This window comes from Calidris pugnax, unplaced genomic scaffold (genome assembly GCF_001431845.1).
Source record: "Calidris pugnax isolate Ruff unplaced genomic scaffold, ASM143184v1 scaffold44, whole genome shotgun sequence".
NCBI classification, from domain to species: domain Eukaryota; kingdom Metazoa; phylum Chordata; class Aves; order Charadriiformes; family Scolopacidae; genus Calidris; species Calidris pugnax.
Window position 1 is genome coordinate 35241896 of NW_015094506.1, and position 23951 is coordinate 35265846.

The 23951-nt window shown below is 40.4% G+C and overlaps 1 protein-coding gene across 1 annotated transcript in view; it reads right to left on the reverse strand.

Moving 5' to 3' along the window:
- SLC13A1 (solute carrier family 13 (sodium/sulfate symporter), member 1) overlaps positions 1-23655 on the reverse strand; it is a 60802-nt gene extending 37147 nt beyond the window's left edge. Inside the window, exon 1 of the mRNA XM_014963242.1 lies at positions 23557-23655. The gene's annotated coding sequence lies outside the window, so the exon portion shown is untranslated. The remainder of the gene's footprint in view (positions 1-23556) is intronic.
- Positions 23656-23951: the final 296 nt, after the last annotated feature.

The window sequence follows — 23951 nt, forward strand, 5'->3', positions numbered from 1 at the left end:
GCACCTGGAGAAATCCAAGGTCGGGCTCAGGTTTTTTCACTCAAAGATCTGGGTACTGGGTGGGTAATACAGAAGAATAGGGAAACCTAGTGTTGTGTAGTGCTTCCATTTATATGCAAGTCCAATTACATATTATTTTCCCCCAAGGTTTAATCTCCTTGGGGGAAAATAATATGTAATTGGACTTGCATATAAATGGAAGCACTACATCAAGAATCACCTGAACCAATGGCAAATGAGCCTTGCAAGAAGCCAAGCAAGTACAGCAGAGGCCCAGCCCGAGCCAATAATTTGACACAATATGCTGTATCTCCTGTCTGGAGCATACCGTAACACATGAAGCCCGAGTCATGGATTAAATGAACTCAATGGACATTTTATGAACGTTTTATAGGGATGGCCCATAGACTAACGGAATGAAATCTATCTAGATATATATATACATCTCACATGACAGGGAGGAGGGTGGTGCTTAATGGGGATGTACTGGATAGTGTAAGACCTGAGCATGACATGAACGGCATGGAATAAGGGGTGGAGATTCACTGGGTCTGGTTGGGTTGGTTGGATTTTGTTCATAGCAGCCCATATGGTGCTGGTTTGGATCTTGTGGTATTTTAAATTTGTGACTGAAACGTAGATAACACACTGATATTTTGGTTACTAAGCAGTCCTTCCATAGCATCAAGACATTCCCACTCTGCCCTCCCAGTGAGTAGTTCGGGGGTGTGTAAGAAGTTGGGAGGGGACACAACAGAGACAGCGGACTCAAACTGACCAAAGGGACATTTCATGCCATAGAAAATCATGCTCTGAGCTAAAAACTGAGATGGAGAGGTGTTTGGGGAAGGGAGACTTTATTCAGAGTCTGACTGGACATTGGTCTACTTGTGGGAGGTAGTCAGTGATTGCTTTTGCATCAATTGTTTTGAGTTTGTTTTTTTCTTCTACTTTCATTTGCTTATTGAACTATATTGATCCACAGGTTTTCTTACTTTTGCTCTTCCTATTCTATCCCCTGTACTGTTGAGGACAGAGCAGGTAGGTAGCTGGATGGTGCTTAGCTGCGGAACTGGGTCAACCTACCCCACCTTGTCAATGGCCTTGTAAGTTACATTACCACTCTCCACCTTACCATTCATTTACCTTTTGACCGTTGCAGATACAATAGCAATGCTATTGTGCAAAACTAAGAGGAACACTTCAGTTAAGTGATACTTCCTGGGAATTTCAAAAGCATACAAAATGTTCATATACTGTTCAGCAGGACTGGGTCCTTGGAAATGTGGAGGAAAAAAAATATCATTATTTCCTTGTCAAAGGTTGATCATATGGGATTAACAGGATATATTTATAGAATGAGATAAACAACATTTTAAAGCAGCACATCTAATCCAGCAGCAAAGTATTTGTTATACCTATATATGACTAATTACTCTAACAGGCAGTCTGTATCACAAAATCATAGAATAGTTTGCATTAGAAAGGTCATCTAGTCCAACCTGCCCTGCAATAAGCAGGGACATCTTCAACTGGGGTCTGGAGAGTAAGTCTTATGAGGAGAGGCTGAGGGAGCTCAGGTTGTTCAGTCTGAAGAAGAGGAGGCTGAGGGGAGACCTTATCACGCTCTATAACTACCTGAAGGGGGGGTGTAGAGAGGTGGGGGTCGGTCGTCTCCCAAGTCACAGGAGATAGGACAAGGGGAAATGGCCTCAAGTTGCACCAGGGGAGTTTTAGAATGGATATTAGGAAAAATTTCTTCACAGAAAGGGTTATCCATCATTGGAATAGGCTGTCCAGGGAAGTGGTTGAAGCACCATCCCTGGAGGTGTTCAGAAGACAGGTAGACATGGTCCTCAGGAATATGGTTTAGTGATTTTTTTTATTGCTTACTTCTTATTTATTTTTTTGTCAGAGATAGGTTGATAGTTGGACTAGATGATCTTTAAGGTCCCTTCCAACCTAGACGATTCTATGATTCTAACTAGATCAGGTTGCTCATAGCCCACAACTTCTCTGGGCAAGCTCTTCCAGTGTTCCATCACAGTTATTGTAAAAAATTTCTTCCTTTTATCTAGTCTAAATCTTCCCTCTTTTAGTTTAAAGTCATTACCCCTTATACTGCAACAGAACCTGCTTGGTCTTGTTGAACCTCATGAGATTGACAAGGGCCCACTTCTTGCTCCTTTGCAGAACCTTCTGGATGGCATCCTATCCCTCAGGCATGTCAGTCACACCACTTAGCTTGGTGTCATCCACAAACTTGGTGAGGGTGCACTGGATCCCACTGTCTATGTTGTTGATGAAGATATTGAAAAGTACTAGTCCCAGTACAGACCCCTGAAGAACATCACTTATCACTGATCAACATCTGAGGATTGAGCTCTTGACCACTACTATCTAGATGCTACCATTCAAGCAGTTCCTCATCCAACAAACAGTCCACCATAAAATGCATACTTTTCCAATTTAGAGAGAAGGATGCTGTGGGAGACATATATATATCACTGCAAGAGCTGTAAGATGGTTAAGGTACTGCCCAAAGGGAAGACATCAGTGGAAGAACAATCAGCGCAAAGGAATGTTATTTAATATTTGAGGGATTTATACTTTTACAAAATTTTATTAATGATTCTCAAGATGATACTTATTGATAACAAAATTGAGGCATTATCAACAAAGTTAAGTTTTTTATATAAGAAGAACCTGAGAGCTTGAATTTTGAATTTACCGTGTTCTAAAACGTGTTATGCAGAGGGAAGAAAGCTCCTGAAATGGCTCAAGTAAGCACTGTGGTGAGATTCTCTTATAATTTTACACACCCACATCTAAACTGGTCACCATAACCTTTTTTCACAGTCTACAGAGAGATTTAAGTACTTCTACCCTGCTAAACTGAGGTGCTTATACAAGGCTGAGGTGAATTACCCTCTGAAGATGAGTGTTTCTCTTCACTGACTACAAAAAGCCCCAGGCAAATGGGTTGGAGCAAGATGTCTAACTTTTAGGTGTCTGTGCTAGGACAGATGTGTTCTATTCTCTGCCTGTTTAGGGAACAAATCTTAAAAGGTTATCTGAAGTCAAGAATGGCGGCAAGAGACCTGGATCACTAAGCAAAGAAACAACTCTCTTTTTCTTGGGTCTTATATTTTCAGTGAACAGGATATAGCATGTACCCATCAATAAAAAAGATTGCATCTGAATTTTAAACTTCATTATTATTATCATTATTGAATAATTAGTTTTCACTCCCTCCTCATCATTGCAAAAAATGGAAAACATCTCTAATTTTATTTGCGTATTAATTTACCAGTGGTTGGGATCAGGGGGTTTCTTTATTACCAGAGAAAAAATAAATATCTTTAGTATAAACCCAACACTGATTGCCATCTTTTGAAAGATGCCATTGAGAATAAATGCTTACTAAACAGAAAGCATGGAATAAATCACAAGCGCTAATTCCCCAAGATCTTGCATATTCTGCAACGCTTTTAACCAGCTCAGGAAATTTTGCCTGGCTGCTTCCTATTGTTACTGCTTATTATTTTTCCTCAAAAGCGTAACATCTTTTGTGACTGAAAATTCTATTTACATCCCCAGAAAACACATTTGAAGAGAACGAAACTCTCCTTCTCCCTTCCTTTCTCCCTGCTACAGATGTGAAAGCTGGGAAGTGAAAACAGTCAGAATGCTAGTGAGGATCAGTGGTGGAACTGGGTGTGCAGCCACAGGTGTCTCCCACTGAATCAGTGGTGGAGAGAAATGATGGTGTGAAAGTGCTGGGCCTTGATCAAGATTTGCTTTTCTAAAAACCACAAGGGAATCAAAGCAACAGATGTTGGGAAACGTAATAACATATCTAAGATTTAGCACTTAGGAGTGTCGGATGAAATCCCATCCTGAAGTGCTCCCACAACATGATGAGAGACAACTGCTCCAACAACTCTAAATGCTCTAAGAACTAAGATAGTAAATCTTTATGGAAATGAAATTTGATGCATTTTAAACTGTGTTTTTTCATTTTTCAATTGGTCTTCTTTTTTAAAAATGTCTCCTAAGGAACAGGCACTGCTACATTTAGCAGAATGCTATCAGGGACAATGTGATTTGTATGGAAAAGGAGGTAAACTGACATGCAGAGCAATCAGACAAAAAGCACCTTTGTGGAATTTTAATAGCATGAGATTCAAGACTGAACAGTATGTGATCGTTGTCTCCAGACTGAGAATGGAGGCTTCTGAAACAGTTTGGATGTTGAACTCCTATGATTTTGGTCTGATTTGCTAAAGAGCGGTAGTTAAAAAAAAAAAAAAAAACAAACCACAAACAAACATTTTTCCTTTCCAATTTTACTTACTTACATTTCTTTTCCTAAACTACAGAATTGCTGGGGAAGTGCTGTTTGGAAGAGATTATTCACAACTTTTGGGGAAGCAGTTCACAAAAACCAGATGAAATCTATTTTCATGATGTGATGGGGGAAGAAGAAACACATTTCTCAGGCTGTATTTCTGAATGGACAGAATCTGACATGTCGAATACATTTCCAAACTCCTTGCTGCATAAAAGCAAGCAAACTGAAAAAACCAACTAAACAAACCATGACTTGACTGAAAATTTTGACTAAAAAGTTCACTGTTCATTTTAAGCACATTATATCATTCCTTCTAGATTTTAATAGAAACCCACTGTGCCTGAAGGACATTAGTGCCATGATTTTTGAAGATGACCTGTACTTACAGCCTTTTTCTTTTAACCAGTTCAAATGCTTCAGCAATTACTATATAATCTCCCATCTTTCTGAAGCAGGATCATCTCCTCTAATGACTCTAGATAGCATAGGCCTTCTCCAATATACTCATTATTCATCCTGGGTACTCAACTTCTGTGAGTCTTCCCACTGGAATCATTGGAATCATCCTCCTGATGAAGGAACTGCCATCCTTCCACTTTGTCCAATATTTTGCTCCACCCTCATTCCAGCAGTTTCACTGAGTACCTCAGTCTCCTGTACATGGTTGTCCAATGTCCTTTTAAGGACAACAGTCATTCTGCCTTTGGGCAACTGATACCTGCGGTCTTGAACTCTGGCTGACTTCCATCACCAATTACGCCATGAAAAACCCCCAGGCCTTCAAAAACTTTCCAACTTCCTGCATATCCTGCTTGCTGACTGAGCAGGGAATAACATTATTCTTTAAGAGACATGTTCTCTGGGCTGCTATCACATGACTGCCACAAAACCAGAAGACCAGCCTTCAATCATTCATAGGTCTAGTTCACCATTTAGCAACTTTTTGCCTCCCTAAAATGTGACTTTATTCTTGTTGAAAGATAGCCGTGTAGTTGGTGCTGTGTGAATCCAAGACTGCTGTGTGCATCAAAACCTTTAACCTGTAATGGATCTGCATGGACAAGTCTTTTTACCAGAAGAGACACTCCCAATGCCTGGGAGAGTCTGTGTGCACACCAGAGTGGCTGTATGGGCAGACCTGTTTGCCAAGCACCATGGTCTAATACCTTCCTGGAGTTTTTAGCACAGATTTTTCAGACTTCTTCCCACTGGAGTGTGTGCATTCTTCGTATAACAAAGTCATAGAGGTTTTGCTAGGGTAAACATAGGTTTGTAAGTCTCTTCATGAAACGCTAATGATATTCCTCAAAGTTACAAAACACAAGCTTGGCAGTGAATTTCAAAATATATTTCTGAAAATAGTGCACAATTTTCAGCAAACAATCTGAGCCACTAAAAAGCAGATGCCACCTGTTTAAAAACCATACTATGCTTTTGATTTTTATCATTTTGGAGGGGGAATTTTGCTTTAAAATTAATTGCACAATATGACTCCCAGATCAGAGTTTTCATTTTTGGAAGACTACATGTTCAAGGCAAGTTGGATGGGGCTTTGAGCATCTGATCTTGTGAAAGATGGTCCTGCCTAAAGTAGGGGGGTGGACTAGATGATCTTTAAGGGTCCCTTCCAATCCAAACCATTCTCTTTAGTCTGGTACAGAAGGCAAAAGCAGCATGAAAAAGTCTGCCTAGAACGGCACTATACGATGTGGTGTTGTTTGTAGGGGCCTTTCCTTCATGACAGCAACTTTACATGGTCTTCTATCAACTAAAATTTGAGTCAATAGTACCATAATGATCTCTGTTGAGAAGCAACATGAGAAGGGAAAATATTTAAATCATTTCATCGATTGTTTGCTACCTTAAGAGCTTCTTGTTGTTTAATTATTTCAGGTGATGACAGCTAATTAGAAGTGGTATAATTACACTTTTTACAATTGATTCTGCCTGTGTGTTGATGACATGCTAATGTCATCAGCCATGTTGGCTTTTGTCTAAGATGTTTAATCAGTTTGTGTTATTGTTGAGGAAAGATGTTAATCAGCCAAAACCATTAACTATTATCTTTGACTTATACTCAGAACAAAGTTCAATTTCCTCTTTGCTGGAAGCCAGAGAGGATATATCATTGCAAAAAAGTACTAAATTTATTCTAGTGAAACATAAAATTGAGTAAAGATAGTTTGTCAAAAATATGTGGGAAATTTTAACTTATCAGTGTCATTATGTGAAATTGCTCAGTGGAGTAATTATTCTAAACTGATCATTCCTAAATTTATTTTTTTTTCATTTCATAGTCACAGATAACTTTAACAGTTCCCTTCCTTTCAGTAAAAGAAAATTTTATTTCCATTTTATTAATACATTTTAAAACCCCTTACTTTTGTTCAATATTCCTCCATCATGTTTAACTTCATGTGAAAATAAATGCTTTTTAATTTTTTTTACTCCAAGGAGCATTTCATTGGTCAAACTTCTGCTATATTATTCTCCAAAATGGTACCTGTTTTTCATAAACGTTCACATGCTAAAATACATGAAAAAAATACATCTTATAATGGTTAGTTATATGTTGGACTTCATAATACTTTTGAGTTTGAAAGTGTATCTTCTCTGTTAACACTCTTATGTGCTTGTTGTCTTTATAAAGTTTTCCAAACTGCTAGATGAGCTCTTTCAAAGTCTTCTAATTGACAGGCATATATTTTAGCTTAAACTTCAGTTGAACTTTCCTTGCTCATTCATTCAATTTTCAGCTGTTCTTTATATCAGTGACTAGTCATCATCCATGATAAAATTGTGGCAGTCATTTAGGTTTATAAGGTCCTGAGAATATTTCACATCCAGATAAAAGCTGAGGTTATCTGAATTGAGACTTTACTTCCTAATCTTTGACCAGTTTTGGACAATAAACACATTTAATAAACATATTTACTCAGGGATTCTTTGTAATCTAGACTCTTTTAGAAAAATACTATGACATCTACCAGCAAACCAAACCACACAAGTACTCCTGTCTTGCCATGCTGTAGCAAACAAGCTTGATGTACAATAAAATTAGCTTGTGAAGTCCTGGAGCTAGCTGAACATATTCCTCTTTTTACTCATTAGGTGGGAACTAGGTCAACACCTGGTAAGCACTGCATCAGCTTGGGCTGACAGAATGTCTCCTGTGCTGCCAGAAAGCTGAGTGTTTTGCTCATCATAAATGCGGGCTTGTAACATACCCCAGGCCAGGCAGCCCCAGTGAAATGGACCAGGCTCGTGGAACAAACCACTGCTTGAAGAACGTAAGGTACTAGCACACATGTTGCATCACTAGCCCCATTGAGCAAGGTCAAGAAATATTCATGCTAATTAAGTTTAAATTTCAGACTGAAACTGCAGTGATGAGAGGGGGCTGCAGCCAAACAATTTCTACCAGGGCTGGTGTCATGGTTTCAGCTGGGTTACAGTTGATTTTCTTACTAGCAGCTGGTGTAGTGTTTTGTTTTGGATTTGGGATGGGAATGGTGTTGGTATCAGACTGATGGGTTTGGTTGTTGCTAAGCTCTCAAGGTCTTTTCTGCTCCTCACACCACCCTGCCAGTGAGTAGGCTGTGGGGGCACAAAAAGTTGGGAGGAGACACAGCTGGGAGAGCTGACCCCAACTGACCAAAAGGATATTCTATGCCATGTGATGTCCTGCTCAGTGTATAAAGCTGGGGAAAAAGGAAGATAGGGAAGTCTGGAGTTATGGTATTTGACTTCCCAAGTAATCGTTACATGTGATAGAGGCCCATTTTCTTGGAGAGGGCTGAACACCTGCCTGCCCATGGGAACAGGGTATTAATTTCTTGTTTTGCTTTGTTGCTTGCGCAGCTTTTTGTTTACCTATTAAACTGTCTTAATCTCAACCCACAACTTTTCTCACTTTTACCCTACCGATTCTCTCCCCCATCCCATCATGGGGGCCAGTGAGTGGCTGCGTGGTGTGTAGCTGCGGCCTGGGCTTACACCATGACAGTGGGGTAGAAGTGGGTGGAGGCAGCCTCTCCTCCTATTTTAATGCCCAGGTCCATGTGTCCTTATTTTACTACCAAATGAAATTTATCATAAAAAATTAAGGTAGCTACATTGTTAATGGTATGTTTTAAGAATATTCCAAAATAAATATGTAGTGCCAGGATGTCTGCATCTACATTGCCCAGTGTTTGCACTACGTCAGGAGTACTCTGACTTGCAGCCACAGCAAGACCTGGTGCTGTCACATTAAAGAAAAACAGCTCAACTTTGAAGAGTAAATTCTGCTTGATAAGAATATATTTTCATAGATTATTTTTTTCAACATTTTCACAGGAAATCTCCAAAGGAATAATGGAGCGGTAGGAAAAAAGTCACCTGAGAAGTAATTTTCAAAAAGGTTAATGCTTCTTAGATGAAAACTGACAAAATGTAAATGTGGTCTTATACCCATGGAATTAATCTGCACGAATTAGCAAGTGTCTACCTTAGCTTAAATAAACAAAGTGTTTGCAATTTATTATCTTACAGGAAGATTCTTTCACTGAGTTTGGGAGCAATCCCTTCAGTGTGTCATGAGAAAGGCAACATCAGACTTTATAAACCATGCTGCAAATGTATTCTTTTTTTCAAGAAAATAATTTCTTGTGGGATTCAAGTCCAGGCCCACAACAAGAGACCATACTTGTATTAATATTATTTAATCGACAGTGAAGGAAAAGATGTATTTCAATGAAAACATATATTTCAAGGAAAACATATTTCAATGTCAATGGTTAAAGACTAAAATTCAGATGTGAAATCATGCTGTAAGTCGCCCTTTGAATCCTGTAATGTTTATTAAAGTAATACAGAATAAATATAGAAGAGAAAAATATTAATCAGTAATTGCTTCACCATTAATATTCTCTTTTTAAATAGAGCAAGTTCAGAAACCAGAACCAGGGTTGCACTGAACCAGATGTTATGTTCCATTTTGCCTCATTTGAATTTGAATCAGTGCTGAACTGTAACAGCCTGAAAGATCAGGGAGGGCGAATCATGAGATTTGGCTAGCACCCATCCCCTTCTTCCTTATTCTGAAGTACTTACTTATCTCAGGTTCAAAGCAAGATGTAAATTAATATTGCAGGGCCATCCTATTTTTGTGGAAAGATTCAGAATTCTTAATTGTACCTAAGAGGATATATAAAAGCTGCAGAAAGATGCTATTACTTTGTTATTAGAAGTGATTCTCAGCCTGTACTTAGGATCTTAAGATATTTTAAGAGCTTTTTTTCCTTGTGTGTGCATTCCAGGTCTTCAATAATTGTTCATTTAAAGCCTATCCATGTCATCCTTTGAAGCCAACAGGAGTTCTCAAGCACACAGTGGGCACCTAATAAATAACAAATTTGTTCAGTTATACTGCAGTCTTGGGGGATACTCACATTCCCTCAGGAGCTGACCATGGAATAAAGGGTAGAAACCACAGTGATTTCCTACAGAAATGGCTAAGTGTAAGAAAAGCAATAGGAGTAGGGCTCGGACTTCTGAGATGTGCTGTTTTATTGTGCCCCCCCATCCAACATCTGGAAACATTCTGCAGAAGCCTCTCAGTCCTGGTGAAGAATTTTCATTGACTGTCCAGCATAATTCTGCAGAAACTGGTCCCCCGGGCAGAGCTCTGGAGCTGCCCGGCTCCCTGCCAGCTCAGTCAGGTGAGGCTGAGCCTCTAGCCTCCCCAGTCAATGGGCTCGCACAAGTTCACATCAGGGCTGGGCAAGGCTTCTCCAGCAAGTGATTTCAACAAAAATTAGGAGATGGATTTACAGCATAAAGGTCAGCTGTTGCCTTTGTGCAGCAGATATGAAGCAGGAATGAGGGACTGTATGCTCTAGGTCTTGCCATATCAGTAACAGTGATGCATAGAAACTTGTTCAGGTCGCCAGGCCACATTTCCAGCAGCAGCTACCAATGCCAGCCGGACAATTTAATTTTGGAAACATCTCATGTCTCAGAAAGATGAGTTCCCCCTATCTTAAATTTCTAACCCACAGGATTTTTTTCTGCTTTTAAACTGGTTTCAATCTGGTTCAAAAACTGAGGTGAGTTTTTATATTAACAGCTCCTGAGAACTCGAAACACCCTGCCTGGGCCAGCTCTACTGACCCACTCCAATGAACTGCTTGCCTGAAGGATCTGCTTAGGTCAGGTAAGTCAAAGCACCAGATCCAGTGGATGCAAATCAGGAAGAAAGTGACACAAAACAGGTCAGAAAACAAAAACGTCTTTCATGTCTAATACATCAACAGTATTTCTTGACATTTATATGAAAGGCTTGAGTAGCCATATATTTCCAATTCCCAAGAAAATATGAGGGAGGAGGAAAGATTCACAACTCAAAAAATACGTAAAGTATGGCAGTCTGGAATTCCTTACTGAAGTTAGTTATGGAGAGATGTTAATCACTGTACCCTCTAACTTGGCTTCAGGTCACTACCTTTACTCTTAATCTTTGCAAAGATTAACAATCAGCCAATTTACATATATAGGTCTGTAAAAGATTTACAGATTCAGATTGCAGGAATGAGCTCCAGGTATCCCTGCAAGCTTCCTGTCTTTCTGGTTCTTCCAAACTAAACCCTGAATTATGTTTTCTTTCTAGTCCATGCTCCCCCCTAAAACCCCCAAAATTAAAAATAATAAAAAAAAATCATCCAGCCATGGTGGAATAATAATTTAAAAAACAACAACAACAACAAAACCCCCCAAATATCAGTAACTTTTTCACGTCGGAGTAATTTTTTCTAAAACATATCCCGAGAGATTATAACTTTACCCCTGAAAAAGGCAGAAGTAAATAGTTCAGGGGAAAAGATTGTATGTGCTGCTGGATAGCAAGACACAGCAGCTCTGGGCTCTCAAGGGCTGGGTTCTTACAAAGTGAACTGAACAGCAGTTTCTTAAATAAGCTCCTCGGCTGACTGTTAGATACACTTTAAACAAATTGTCAGCATTTCAGTGAAATTAACCTTTTATTTACTTTCCTGCTGTGTGATACAGTAACTTTCATGGAAAAAACCCATCCATGCAAACCCTGGTCACCTTATCTTATGTTCAGAAAAACATTGTTTCCTACCTGACTCAACATTTTAAAAACTCACTGTAACACAGATACTTGTTCAATACAAAGAAAACACTTCCAGAAAAAAAGAGTGACATTTCCAGCCCTGGTATTGTACTGAAGGTCAGGCAGACACTGTACCAACCATTCAGGCCCCCTCATTTAACACCCCATCAGGGGCAATACACCTCCCTTTTTTCTGTCCCTTGCATTGAGATTGACAGAGCTCAAGGGTGACACCCCTACTGGGCTCAGTGCTTTTCCTTGAGGAAGGACAACCTCTAGTTGACAGCAATCGTTCCCCAAACAGCCAAATTCCTCTTGCCTGCCCACAGCCAGTGGGGAGCAGCAGCCAGCTCTGCAGCCCTGGTCCAGAGGAGGGATGGTAGCCTGACCTGTGGCTTCCGAAACTAGATGTGTCTCTTCTGACTGCTGAGGAAAGACAGTTTGCAACAGAGATTTCTGTTGTGTGTGTATCAACAGCATCCACCAAAGGGACTCCCAATCTGCTTAGGGTCCTTGTGCTCTAGCTGTGTACAGACACCAGGCACTGCTAACCCAGCAGCCAAACACACTATGGGTGGTCATGACAGCTCTGCCTTACAGGATATACATGTCACGTGTTTATGCAGCACACACCCCTTTCCCCGGGTATTCTGAAACACAACAATGAGGGGGTTAATGAGAGTTTCTCTCAGATTCTGCAAGGTCTCTCCTGACTAATCAAGCAGTTTGCAAATTCCTCTGTCACAAGGTTCAATGGCTCCACATTCCTTTGCGGAGTGTCAGGGTGATCTAACAACAGGACACTTGCTGCTGTTGGTTGCAGAGCAGCCAAGGAGAGAATTTCTCTGTATTGTAAGAATTTGGTCTTCAGCCAGGTTCAAGTTTGTGTTGCTGGGGCTGGGGAAATAGCTGACCACAGCCAGGTGATGAGACTGAAAGTTGTCCATAGCTTTGAAGTCCCTTCCCTTGTAGGGCTTCTCAAAGGCAACTGGTGGCTTTGAAAATTAACAAAAAAACCAAAACCAACCAAACAAAAAAAACCCCACCCCTCAAAAATCCCAGGTTTTATTATAATATAAAGTAAATCAGCTAACATTTTAAATAGAAAAAAAAAATCAGCTAGGTAAGTTGCTAATAAAATTAAATATATAAACAGTAAGTTTTTATGCTTAGATCCCCCTTTCCAAATCAGTCCTTTATTCTGGGCTTTGTTTAGCTAGTTTTGTGGCTTCCCGACCATCGCAAATTCTGCACAGCTTCCCTTGACCTGGAGACATCTCCTTCTGGCCATGGCAGGCACTGGCCGGCTGCTCCCTACTCCTTGCAGCAGCTCCTGTCTCCAAGCTGCAGGTTCCCAGCTCCGTGTCCTGCGACCTCTCCCTGCTGGCTCTTGAACCTTCCCAGTCCCTTGGCATGCTGACTCACTTGGGAGCAATTTGCCCCATTTTTGCCTTCTTTCCAGTTGGCTAGAGCTGACCTAGTTTCTATTTAAAGAACCGGCACGAAAACATCTGTACCAACAAACAAAAAGTCAAATCTGCCTGACTCAACAATTCTCAGCTGACTTTTTGGTGGCCAGCACTCAGGATAAGAGTAGTTAAACCCTGCTGCTCAGCCTTGGAGGCAAAGGGAAGTGTGCTGTGCACAGCCCCATTAAAAGCTGTTCACCCTCTGAATATCTTCCTCACCTGTCTTCTTTCTTGACAAGCCAAATAGCAAGGCCATCTCTGGGAGACACACAGAGAGAGCAGGCAGCATGTCCAGGGCTTTGGTCACCTCAGCACGTCTGCTTCGTGCCCTGGATGCCTTCTCCAAGGCTGAGGTCCTGCTGCAGCTCCCCAGAGCCTGAAGCACTTTGCTGCCTGCAACAAGGACAGGCAGCACGAGCCTGGGGTGCAGGACTCTGTGGAGCCTGGATGCACAGGAAAAAAGCACAGGACGCCCCAAGCCCATGCATCCATCACTTCCCCTCTTCCCTGCAACCAGACTCCAAAAAGTGCTGATATTTTATCATGAGTCTGAACTACGTCACCAGACTTTGAGAAAGGCAGCTGCAGACATGCAGAGGAGGTCAGGGGTAGTGTGGATCTGAACATTGCAATTAAGGCCCATCCCTTATTAAAAAAAAATAATTAAAAATCAAGATCTGGATAGGCTACGTTGCAAAACAACATTCTTCTTAAGTCTACGCCCTCTGTTATTGATATTGAAAGTTATGGAACAATAAATATAATAATCAGGAATTAACCTCCTTACCTAATGCAAATTGACATTGAGCAATCTCTGCAGCTGAGCATATTTGGTTTACAGCTAGTAATCAATGTGGCACAAACAGTGGTTATGTCAAATTCAGGCAGTGTGGTGAGTTATAGCTGAGTATAATTGAAAACACACACTGTGTTCTTCTCAGCTGAGTTTCAAAAATCTGTACAGAAGATTCTCTAGTTTCCTACTAATTCACTTTATTTTAACTCATTTTGCATTTACATTATTTTTTGCCAAGGTTGCTCTTTGCAGTGGACCTTCATTGTTTGCTGTAGCATGATTTGACAAATGCTTCTTACGGAAAACAGCAGATAACAGACTGTCAATACATTGCAGTAAAACTGTATTTTATAGGAAGCACGTGCTGCATTTGTAACATAAGCGTGTATGAAGTTCAAAGTTACAACAGCAACACATGCAACTATTTTTAGTACTAAAACTTTCTTGTAAACTTTGCTATGTTAAAGGTCAGTAGAATTTGAATGGTAATAAATTTTCAAACCTTTATAAGTATAAAACATTTGCCACTTAAGGGAGGTTTGGGTAAGATTATTTATGGGCTACACAGTGCGTCGTTCGTACAAAACTGGAAAGCTTTCTTTGTTAAAACTTTTCAGTCATCTTCAGTAATATATATTAATGTGTGTCTTATAACACCCCAAACAAAAGGAAGAAGATATTTTTTAGGGGAGAATAATGGACCTTGAGGTTTTTTATATCTCTTCTGCTAAGGATTCTGAACTATTAGTATGCTATTATTAAAGTTAATACAAATACCCAAGGAGTTGACATTAATCAACTAATAGTCACTGTTTACATCAAGTTCAGTAGAATATCCACCAAAAACAAACCAAAAAAGATGGTACAAAAGCAATCAAAGCAAATCCATTTAGAAGGTGAATGACTATTAATGGTATTCATTCAGCTCTGGTTGCTACATGTATTCAACTTCCCTTCCTTTGGTCAGTGGAGCTGAGCCTTTCCTAACAGCAGTGCCTTGTTCACAGTATCCGAAGCAGCTTTTTCAGAGGAAGAGTGAGATTTTTCCAGTGTTTTCTTTGATTGCTCCTCCTTTTTTTATCTCACTTTTGATACATCCTATCATTTTTATCCCTCTGCTCTGTCTTTCCTTTCTATTTGCTCCTCAGTGGAGTTGCTGGCAGGCTGACCTGCAGAAAAATCGTAATTAAAAATGGTTCCTTTCTCTGTTTAAAAGGATGCAGTCCTCCCAGCTCAGTTCATTTCACCACAGCACAATTTGTGTCACGGTCAGACAAACAGTACTACTCAGGAGGAAGGGAAAAGTTTTCAAAACTGGCTTTTCAAGGTACTCCACTGACTTGTTGAAAGCCTCCAGGCTTCACAAGAAATTGAACCCGCTGGGGAATTTTTCTCTAGGTATAAAAACTATCCTATTAATTTTCATTCATTCCTCAGATAATGAAATATAAAAATTAGCATCATGGTCCTGAGGTTCTAGTGTTTACTCAGCTTGAGGGTTTACTCGCTCAAAGGACGATGGAAGAAGGTCAGACTTCTCATGCAGGAAGAGCAAGGGATTAAACGTATCTCACTTCTTCCACTTGAAACTTTTAAAAAGCTTTTGAATAACTGTTTATAGAGCTTCTCCTCATGCTTTTCAGTTCATACACAATTAAAAAGTCAGAATGTTTCTCTCCTTTTATCAAATTGTAAGGAACCAATGTGCATTTGATGTCAGAGCGTCTGGTTCTATTACAGGTACTGACTAAGCATGGGGGTTAAACTGACAAAGAAAACCACAGTGAGAGAATTGTGTTTCAAAATTTCCATTAAATAACCTACATATTTAACTGAATAAATACTGATTGAGTATAAAATGTCAGTATTTGCAAGCCATTTGAAGTTCAGGGCACTTCTTCTTCCCAGATGCTTTCTACGAGCTGCTGGACACAAACATCCACCAAAAAAAAGCACACAGAATTATAATTTTGTGAAGAACTTGCAAGGCTCACTCTGCTTCTCAAGAACAGGTAAAAAAATCTGGGGGAGGGGACAACAAGAATACCCTGACAACCAGGATTCATTGCTTCCAAGTACTTTCACATTGCTTCATATTTTCCCAGCTATTTAATTTTCATCAGCCAAACAAGCTGAAAAACCTCTTCCCTCCAGAGGAATGTTCAACAGAGACACCACTACGGAACAGGATATAAGTTATTAAAACCATCGAAGTAACTTAGCTAAATGAATTATGATCAAGGTTTATGTTCTATTAGGGCTTTTTTTTTTTTTATCAGTCTCATCTGTGCGCCAAATTATTTATATTAAAATCTGGCCTACAAGACTCCATCTGAAACTGTAGACACACTGCACTGAGTCTTTAATGTCTAGTTTCCTTCTAACTTGAAAACTTCTCTTTCTCTGGAAAAGAAAGGAAAAAATCAAAACCTGCAATGCAATAAAACTACCAAAACACCAAAATAACAGTAAAAGTTTCATTTAATTTACTTCAGTGTGACAAGTCTTGCTTTACCACTACAATAAGCAAGGGGAAAATTAGGACAGCTGTCATGAGCCTAAGTGCCATTTAATCTAAAATAAAAAACTTTTCCTTTTTCAGTTTATTTTAAACTAATGCTGTTTCACTGGCACAAAAGAAATAATGGTTCAGACCTTTTACCTGAAAAAGTGGATGTTCAGCTATCAAAAGAAGAATAAAACACTTTGCAGTTGCACCTGCACCATTTACCTGAACATCACCGCTGGTATTAATACAAGCTGGGGGGTGAAAGGATTGAGAGCAGCCCTGCTGAGAAGGATCTGGGGGTACTGTGGATGAAATGTGGGACACGAGCTGACAAGGTGCCCTCACAGCCCAGAAAGCCAACCGTGCCATGGGCTGCGTCAAAAGAAGTGTGGCCAGCAGGTCGAGGGAGGTGATTCTGCCCCTCTAGTCTGCTCTGGTGAGACCCCACCTGGGGTACTGCATCCAGCTCTGGAGCCCCCAGCACAGGAAAGACATGGACCTGTTGGAGTGGGTCCAGAGGAGGACCACAAAGATGGTCAGAGGGCTGGAGCACCTCTTCTATGAGTACAGGCTGAGAGAGTTGGGGTTGTTTATCCTGGAGAAGAGAAGGCTCTGGCGAGACCTTACAACAGCCTTCCAGTACCTGAGGGGGGCCTACAGGAAAAATGGGGATGGACTTTTTATCAGGGCCTGTTGTGATGGAACAAGGGGTAATGGCTTTAAACTAAATGAGGGAAGATTTAGACTAGATATAAGGAAGACATTTTTTACAATGAGAGTGGTGAGACACTGGAAGTTAATTTCTAGTTTTTGACAGTTAAGTTGAACTGGCATAATATTTGCTGCATTGGACAACACCTGCTTTTATTAACCAGAATGGTGTTTGAGGGCCTTTGCTTCAGCTCTTTGTCTAAATTCCAACCACAAGTATCATAAAATTGTGTCCAAAATTTGAGATCAATGATTTAGCACTAAATGATGTAGATTGTCCGTAGATCAGATGACAGTTGGAAAAAATGGATTTCCCCAGTTCTAACCTCTAGCACTCCAAGTCTTCCTGATGTACTCACAAACCTCTGTGAAGAGTTATATTTAGCAGCTTAATATTTTAAAATCTAAAAAAACTAAAGATGAAGCATTTTATCTCAAGTGTCTGCTTCACACAGAATAAATTAGAAAATGAATATGAAATAGTAATGCAAAGGACTGAACATCAAAGCACTCTGACATGTAAACATCTGTCAGTGACACCTACCTCCATGCTGGACTAAACATCACATTGCAGTACAGATTTCTGCAACAGGAATGAGATCTCCCCCCCTCATCATGTGTATCCTACAGCATAAACTGGGGCTGTTCAAGTCAGAGTATAAAATTACATACTCAGAGAGCTTTTGAGGACCAGCAAGTTCTTTTATTTACTCCTAAAGCTGCTTTAGAAAAGGGTTGTGGGCCAAGTACCAGGCTATACAAGGGCCAGATAGGAGCAAATGCAGAAGGATGTCATAGACCTGAAATGTCTGACTGTCAACTGAAAAAAATGAAAAATGGCTTGGCTAACATGGCTGGTGAGTACTTCATTCATTTCAAAAAATCAAAAGTCACACTGCAATCTGACAGTCCCTACTTTGTCTGCTAAAAAATGACCAAATCTTACTGTCTACTGCTTGTCTTGCTCAGGGTGAAGGCTGTGCTGCCAGAGATATGACAGAAATCCTCTTCTGCAATAATTGATTTATCTTAAGTGGCACACTTCTAGCAATAAACTTAATTAAAGTTAAAGTTTTAAAAGTTCAAGCTACTTAACCAGTTGCTTGCATCATAATTGACTCATCTGCGGCTATCTGCATTTGAAGTTAACAAGAAACCCTGTTGCCTTTTGTGCCCTTTTTTTTTTTTTTTTGCACATCATACTGCAACAGCAATTTCTGATTTATGAGAGATTTATCGGAGAAGACTCTGTTAATGACACAGCATGTATGTCTTTCCATGTCAGCTGCTCCACTTAATAATCCTCCCTTCTCCTGCAGTTTGTGTAAGCCTAACAATAAACCCTTTGACACATGGGCACCATAGCCCTTTCTGGCATTACACGTGTCAGCCAGCCCAAGGAAATGGAGCAAGTGATGCTCATAACACAAGGACCCGAGGGGTAAAGTAGTCTTTCCCTCTCCCTGCCTGTGGCGAGGTGATTAAAATCCCAGTGACCAGATCTAATTCAGAATGGGAACACAAAGGTTTTTGCCTTTAAACACAGGAGGTTCACAGTACTTTGTGACCTCTTACTCAGCAGACCATGCAATGGGCTGTGCCACACGTCTGAGATCAGGCCAAATTTGAAGCTCTCGGAACAAGATGGAAAAATTCCAATGCCTTTGAACCAGGCCCTCCTTTCTAACTCATGCTGCCCCTTAAATACAGTTATCATGGCAGGGCATCTGTTGCATAGCGTGTATTATCCTTGGGCAGAGGGGGAGAGGGGCACCACACTGTGCTGACACATCCCCTGTCATTACAGAAACAAGGGATGCCTGACAACTGAAAGAAATCAATGCCAATTTATTCTTTACTGCTTGGCAGTACAGCAATTACTTCACTGATTAAATCAACAGTTAACTAATAGAGGTAAAATTCAAAAGTTAGAGGAAACTTGCTATGTAAATTTTTCTCTATTCCATTTTCAAGCTGTTATGTGATCTGGTGTGTCCTGCTTTGTTCTCTCTGAGCCTGTTGCCATGGAAGTGACTCAAATATCACACATTAAGCACGATAGCCTCTATCGCCTAAACAAATAAGCAGCTTTTCCCTCTGCAAAGGACCACAAATGGTACTTGTGCTGCTCTCCAACGATATGCATTGCACTTGCCAAATGCTTTTCAGTGCTAAACTCAGCTCTAAGCATTTGGGTCACCTAACAGGAAGGACCAGCTAGAAGGTGCTGCCTTGTGCGTGGGCAGAAGGGGGAGTTTTGGACTTCACAGTGTTTCCAAATCAGCACAGGTCCCCCCTCCCATTTGCTGTTAACCAGCAAACAGGCCCACTGCAAACATGAAGAAAAGGGGAAACCAGGTGATCTTCAACTCGGGCAAAGCTTAAAGTCAGACATCCTGGTGGACAACACAGCCCTGTGAGCAAAAAGCATGAAACAACACAAAGTTCAATATCCACCTGCCAAACCACTTGTGCCTAATAGGGAGCGGGTTGATACCTTCTTCCTTTGGAGAGGAGGGCTAATGTGCTTTTCAGAAACACTCCTTGTGTTCAGGAGAGCACAGGTACGGCTGCTGTGCCCAATGCTTGCAAGGAGAGAGGAGGGAGAGTTGGACACTTTGCCTCCCCGCTCCCTGTAACGCAAGATGGCATGAGGCAAGCCATCCCACAGTCTGCAAGGGAGTGGACAGCGGTGTTTTGTCTTCCCTGCCTGCCACCTTCAGAGCAAGCAAACAGGAGATCTGACACTGCAGACTCTCCCCCAGACTCTGTTTTCAAAAAGCAAATATCGGGATGCTCACTTTTTCCATAGAAGCAGATCCTTTCTCAGAATAAAAGCTTAAGTTGGAGAAAAACCCTTTGGCCTGTAGTTTTTCAAAATATATGCATTCCTACTGAATAAAGTTTATGATGTCAGAAACATTCCTGATATTTTAAAGCACCTGCTACTTTTTCCTACATATGTACTTATCTATTATTCCCCACAGGAAAGAAACTGTGAAGAAGAGGGGAACTTCATCTTCTTTACAAACTTCTTATTAAAACTTTTGCAGCACTTCACAGATTTATACAGAAATCATGGATCCTGTGCAGGTCTTTCAATCTCATTCTAGAGCTGCTGCATATAAGAAGGAATTTTTTTTTCCCATTCCGCCATTTTCTAATTTCTAAGTTGCATTTATCTATATGTGAGGAAGTACAGCTCTTTTCATCAGAAGGAGATACGGTTTGGTCCTTGACTATCTATCCTTTCAGTTTTTGGCTAAAATCTTTTTGAGCAGATGTAAGCTCTGCATTGCTTGTGCTTTTGGAGAGCTTACAAAAATGGAACTTTAGAAAAATTAGGCAGTGACTCATGATCTCCAGTCCTAACCACCTTGGCTAGACTGAACAGGCTAAGCAAGGTCAGGCTCAGTCAGTAAGACCAGCAGGCTGGGTGGGTGCTGATGGGAGCTGAACTGGTGAGCAACACTGGAGCAGCAGTGCTTCTGAAAGGTGGTGGGAGCACCACACTGCAGAGGAGTGAGACATAAATCTGTATAACCTTCTCATTAATCCTTCAGGTTTTGGGGGGAAACTGCTAATTTTGGTGTCTTGGCCAAAGCATGTGACCTATACAACCAATTCCATCTCACATATGAGTTCTGTTCTTCACTTAATAGATGATTTCACACCATAGCCGTAGCACACGAGCAAATAGAGGTTATGTTCTGTCAAAAAGCTGCAGTCTTTCCATACACATGAAGCAATTTCCATCAATACATTTTGATTTGCAGACCCTTTCTGTATCAGAGGCTCAATTAGTTTCTGGTATGAAATGATTACCACCACAGCACCACCAGTAGAGCAAGGTCAGTAAGTTCCTTAACAGGTTTGGAGGCATCTAACAGGTAATTGTTTAAAATCAGACTTAGTATTTAAAGGGAAAAAAATCATCCTCCTTCCAAATACACTAAAACAATAATATGTAATGACAATAATGAAATTATTTCCTTTAGAACACTAATAACAGACAACATCTCCTCTGCTGCAAGTACCCTTTAAACTTTCTTTCCTGCAGAACATGCAGTGTCAGACTGCAGATTATATTGCAGCTGAAGTTCTGTGCTAACACTTTGGGACAGGAGGCCCACTATATTGCAGTATCAAAGAAGGGGAATGCATAAGATATAATTTTAATCACTGAGTAATTTCCAGGTACAGCAACGGCCTCACCATAAACAGCTTTTAGAACCAGAGTCCCATTGCACAGCAGCTGAATCCAGCCCTGGATTTGCGGCAGACACATACACTGCTGATTAGACAAGATGCAGATTTTACTTAATGAGTAACGTGCAATCGTACTGAATCTTTGAAGTGAAACCTTTGGCTATTCCAGATGAAAACAATGACCCTACTGAAGGAGTCCTTCACCTTTCTGATAAGGTAATGTGGTAAAAGTAACTAGCTCATGTGTTAACCAAGAGTTTCATAACAAACAGAAGATAGTAATTCATTAGGCAAAAACCTGTGTCTGTCTTAATTCTTAGACACCAATTTTATGCAGGGAAGAGTTTCAGATACTACAATTAAGAAAAATGATCATTAATCTTTAGCTTATTTATCTGGTGCCAGAAGCATGCTGAGCCAAACAATCTATGACCACTAAACCCTTTCTGCCCCCTTGAACTTCAGTTCTATAAAAGCAATTATAGCAGAAATGGGTTGAAATTATGTCACAATATGAGCAAACTTTAAATTCCCTACTATATCTAATAAAGAATTTTTTTGTGCTGTTTAAGATAAAAAATAAAACAACACCCCTTCCCCCTCCAAAACCAAACCCACACTAATTTCTCTCCATTTAAGTATCTATTAATCATTATTAGACCACACAAATTGGTGGTAGTGAGGCATTAAGGCCTACGTTCTGGCCTCAAAACCAACCAAAAACTTCTGTGAAAATCTAAATCAATGAAAACTAATGCACCTGCTCTGCTCTTGCTGTATAAGTACACATCCATGAAAGCCCTACAAGCAAAAGCAGACCACCTATTTTGTAATTGTAATACTAGTTAGTTATAAAAAGATAGATGAAACCTCAGGCTTTTCCATTCAGAATTCAACTGCCTCTTGCAAACATTCTGGGGTCCAATTCTGTCACCTCGTGCATGTGGTAAGGTAAATGAGGTATAGCTGCAGGGCTCCCTCCTCCTACTCACTTTTACCTACCTCCAAGTTTCTGGAGGGCAGCCAAAGTGGCAGCTCCTGCTTTAGTTTGCAGATAGCCCCAAAGAATGGTTCTGGGAGAGAAAGTTGAAGACCTGGAGGACCCGTTGGGGTGTAGGACCCTGGTGACCATTCAGAAGTGCAAGGACTCTCACTCTCTATTGAAGAAAAGAGGATGATCTGCATTGCCACTCCTCTTCCACATTCCTTTTTCCTCTTTACCACTAAAGAGAAGGGTTGAGACCACTGGGGGGCTGGGACGTTCCTGTTCAACTGCAGTCTGAAGATACAAGGTGAGAGAAGGCAGCCACAGCCGGATCTTGATGCCTTCTAGGTATCTTCTGCCACGGACAGCCGTTAGGCGTCTTTGTAGCAGGGTGTGAAAAAAAGCACTCCTAAGCTTGCCCTAACATTTTTAGCTGGGCTGTTTTCAGGCATGCAGAGACAGAAAACACGTTGCCCAAAGTGGAGTGGGTCCTGCCTCTCAGGCTATCAGCAATGTAGTCTTTGACCCTGACAAGGCATACAGCCCTTGTATGCTTTGGTTTCCCCTTTTGAGAGCTATAATAAAAATCCTTCCCCAGTATCACAGTAATGTGTTGAGACATCAGTGTTTGCAGCTATCTGCTTTGCTCCTCTGCCAGGATTTTATTACTCAGTGGCAGGAATGACAGACCCAGAAAAGCACCTGCATCTCGGCTACTGTACTGTAAAATCTGATATATTACATCCTTGGTGGAAAAAGAGAGCAGAGCAGCGTGAACTTAATGAACAGCTGAGGCACAGGTATACAAGAATGAAAGACAGAATAGATAGGGACAGTAATGTCTCAAATCATGCCAGTATGCTTCAGTGAAAGGTATCTATTAAATAGATAAATTGATCACTCTGCTCTCCATACGCATCCACATTTATCCAGAATAAATAGGATACACAAAATTACAATTCAAACATTACATTGGAAAGTCCTAAACTTAGCTACCTTCCAAAAGTACTTTTATGAAAGCATTTGTTGGTGGTTTTTTTTATGTTGCAAACATTATTTTTGCAGTTTTCATTAACTAAAGAAAGTTGCATGTGATATCATGGTGACTGTACGCTATTCATTTTATGTTACTTCCACACAACTAGTTAAAGGGGTATTAACACAGACTCGAAATGGGTTTCTCAGTCTTCCACTGGACACCCACATTGCCATTTGCAAAGCAGAAAAGATATGATTCTATGATCCTGCAATTCTATGATCATTCAGTAAAGTATCTTCTATCAGGGCAATAATAATGACACATAAAACGAAGTTCAGCTATAATAATTCAAGAACATACCAGCTCCGAGTGTTATACAGAAATCCAGCCAATCCAGAACAGGGAACCAGTGTTCAAACAGGAGCCATACCTAGAGTTGTGATGAGTATAAGCAAGCTACTTCATTTGTGGGACATCTATAACAGATGATCTGCTCTTGAGCTCAGTCACTGTCGTAAGTCTCCTTTCCACCCACACAGGTAAGAAGACTAAGAAAGACACCGTCCCACATTGTGGAAGGGAGAAATGGCTTACTTAGGGAACCACCCCTTGGCAAGATCATCTCATTTCTTTTTTTTTTTTTTTTTTTCCCCTCTGCACTTCAATAATTTTTAAGCCTTTAGAAATCTGAGTTCTGAAGAAACAGCTCTTTTGTTTAAGGGAATGGACCAATCTGAGAGCAGAACCTTTATTAGCAAATCTTTTCCTTTTTTTTTTTTTTTTTTTTTTCCCCTCTGCACTTCAATAATTTTTAAGCCTTTAGAA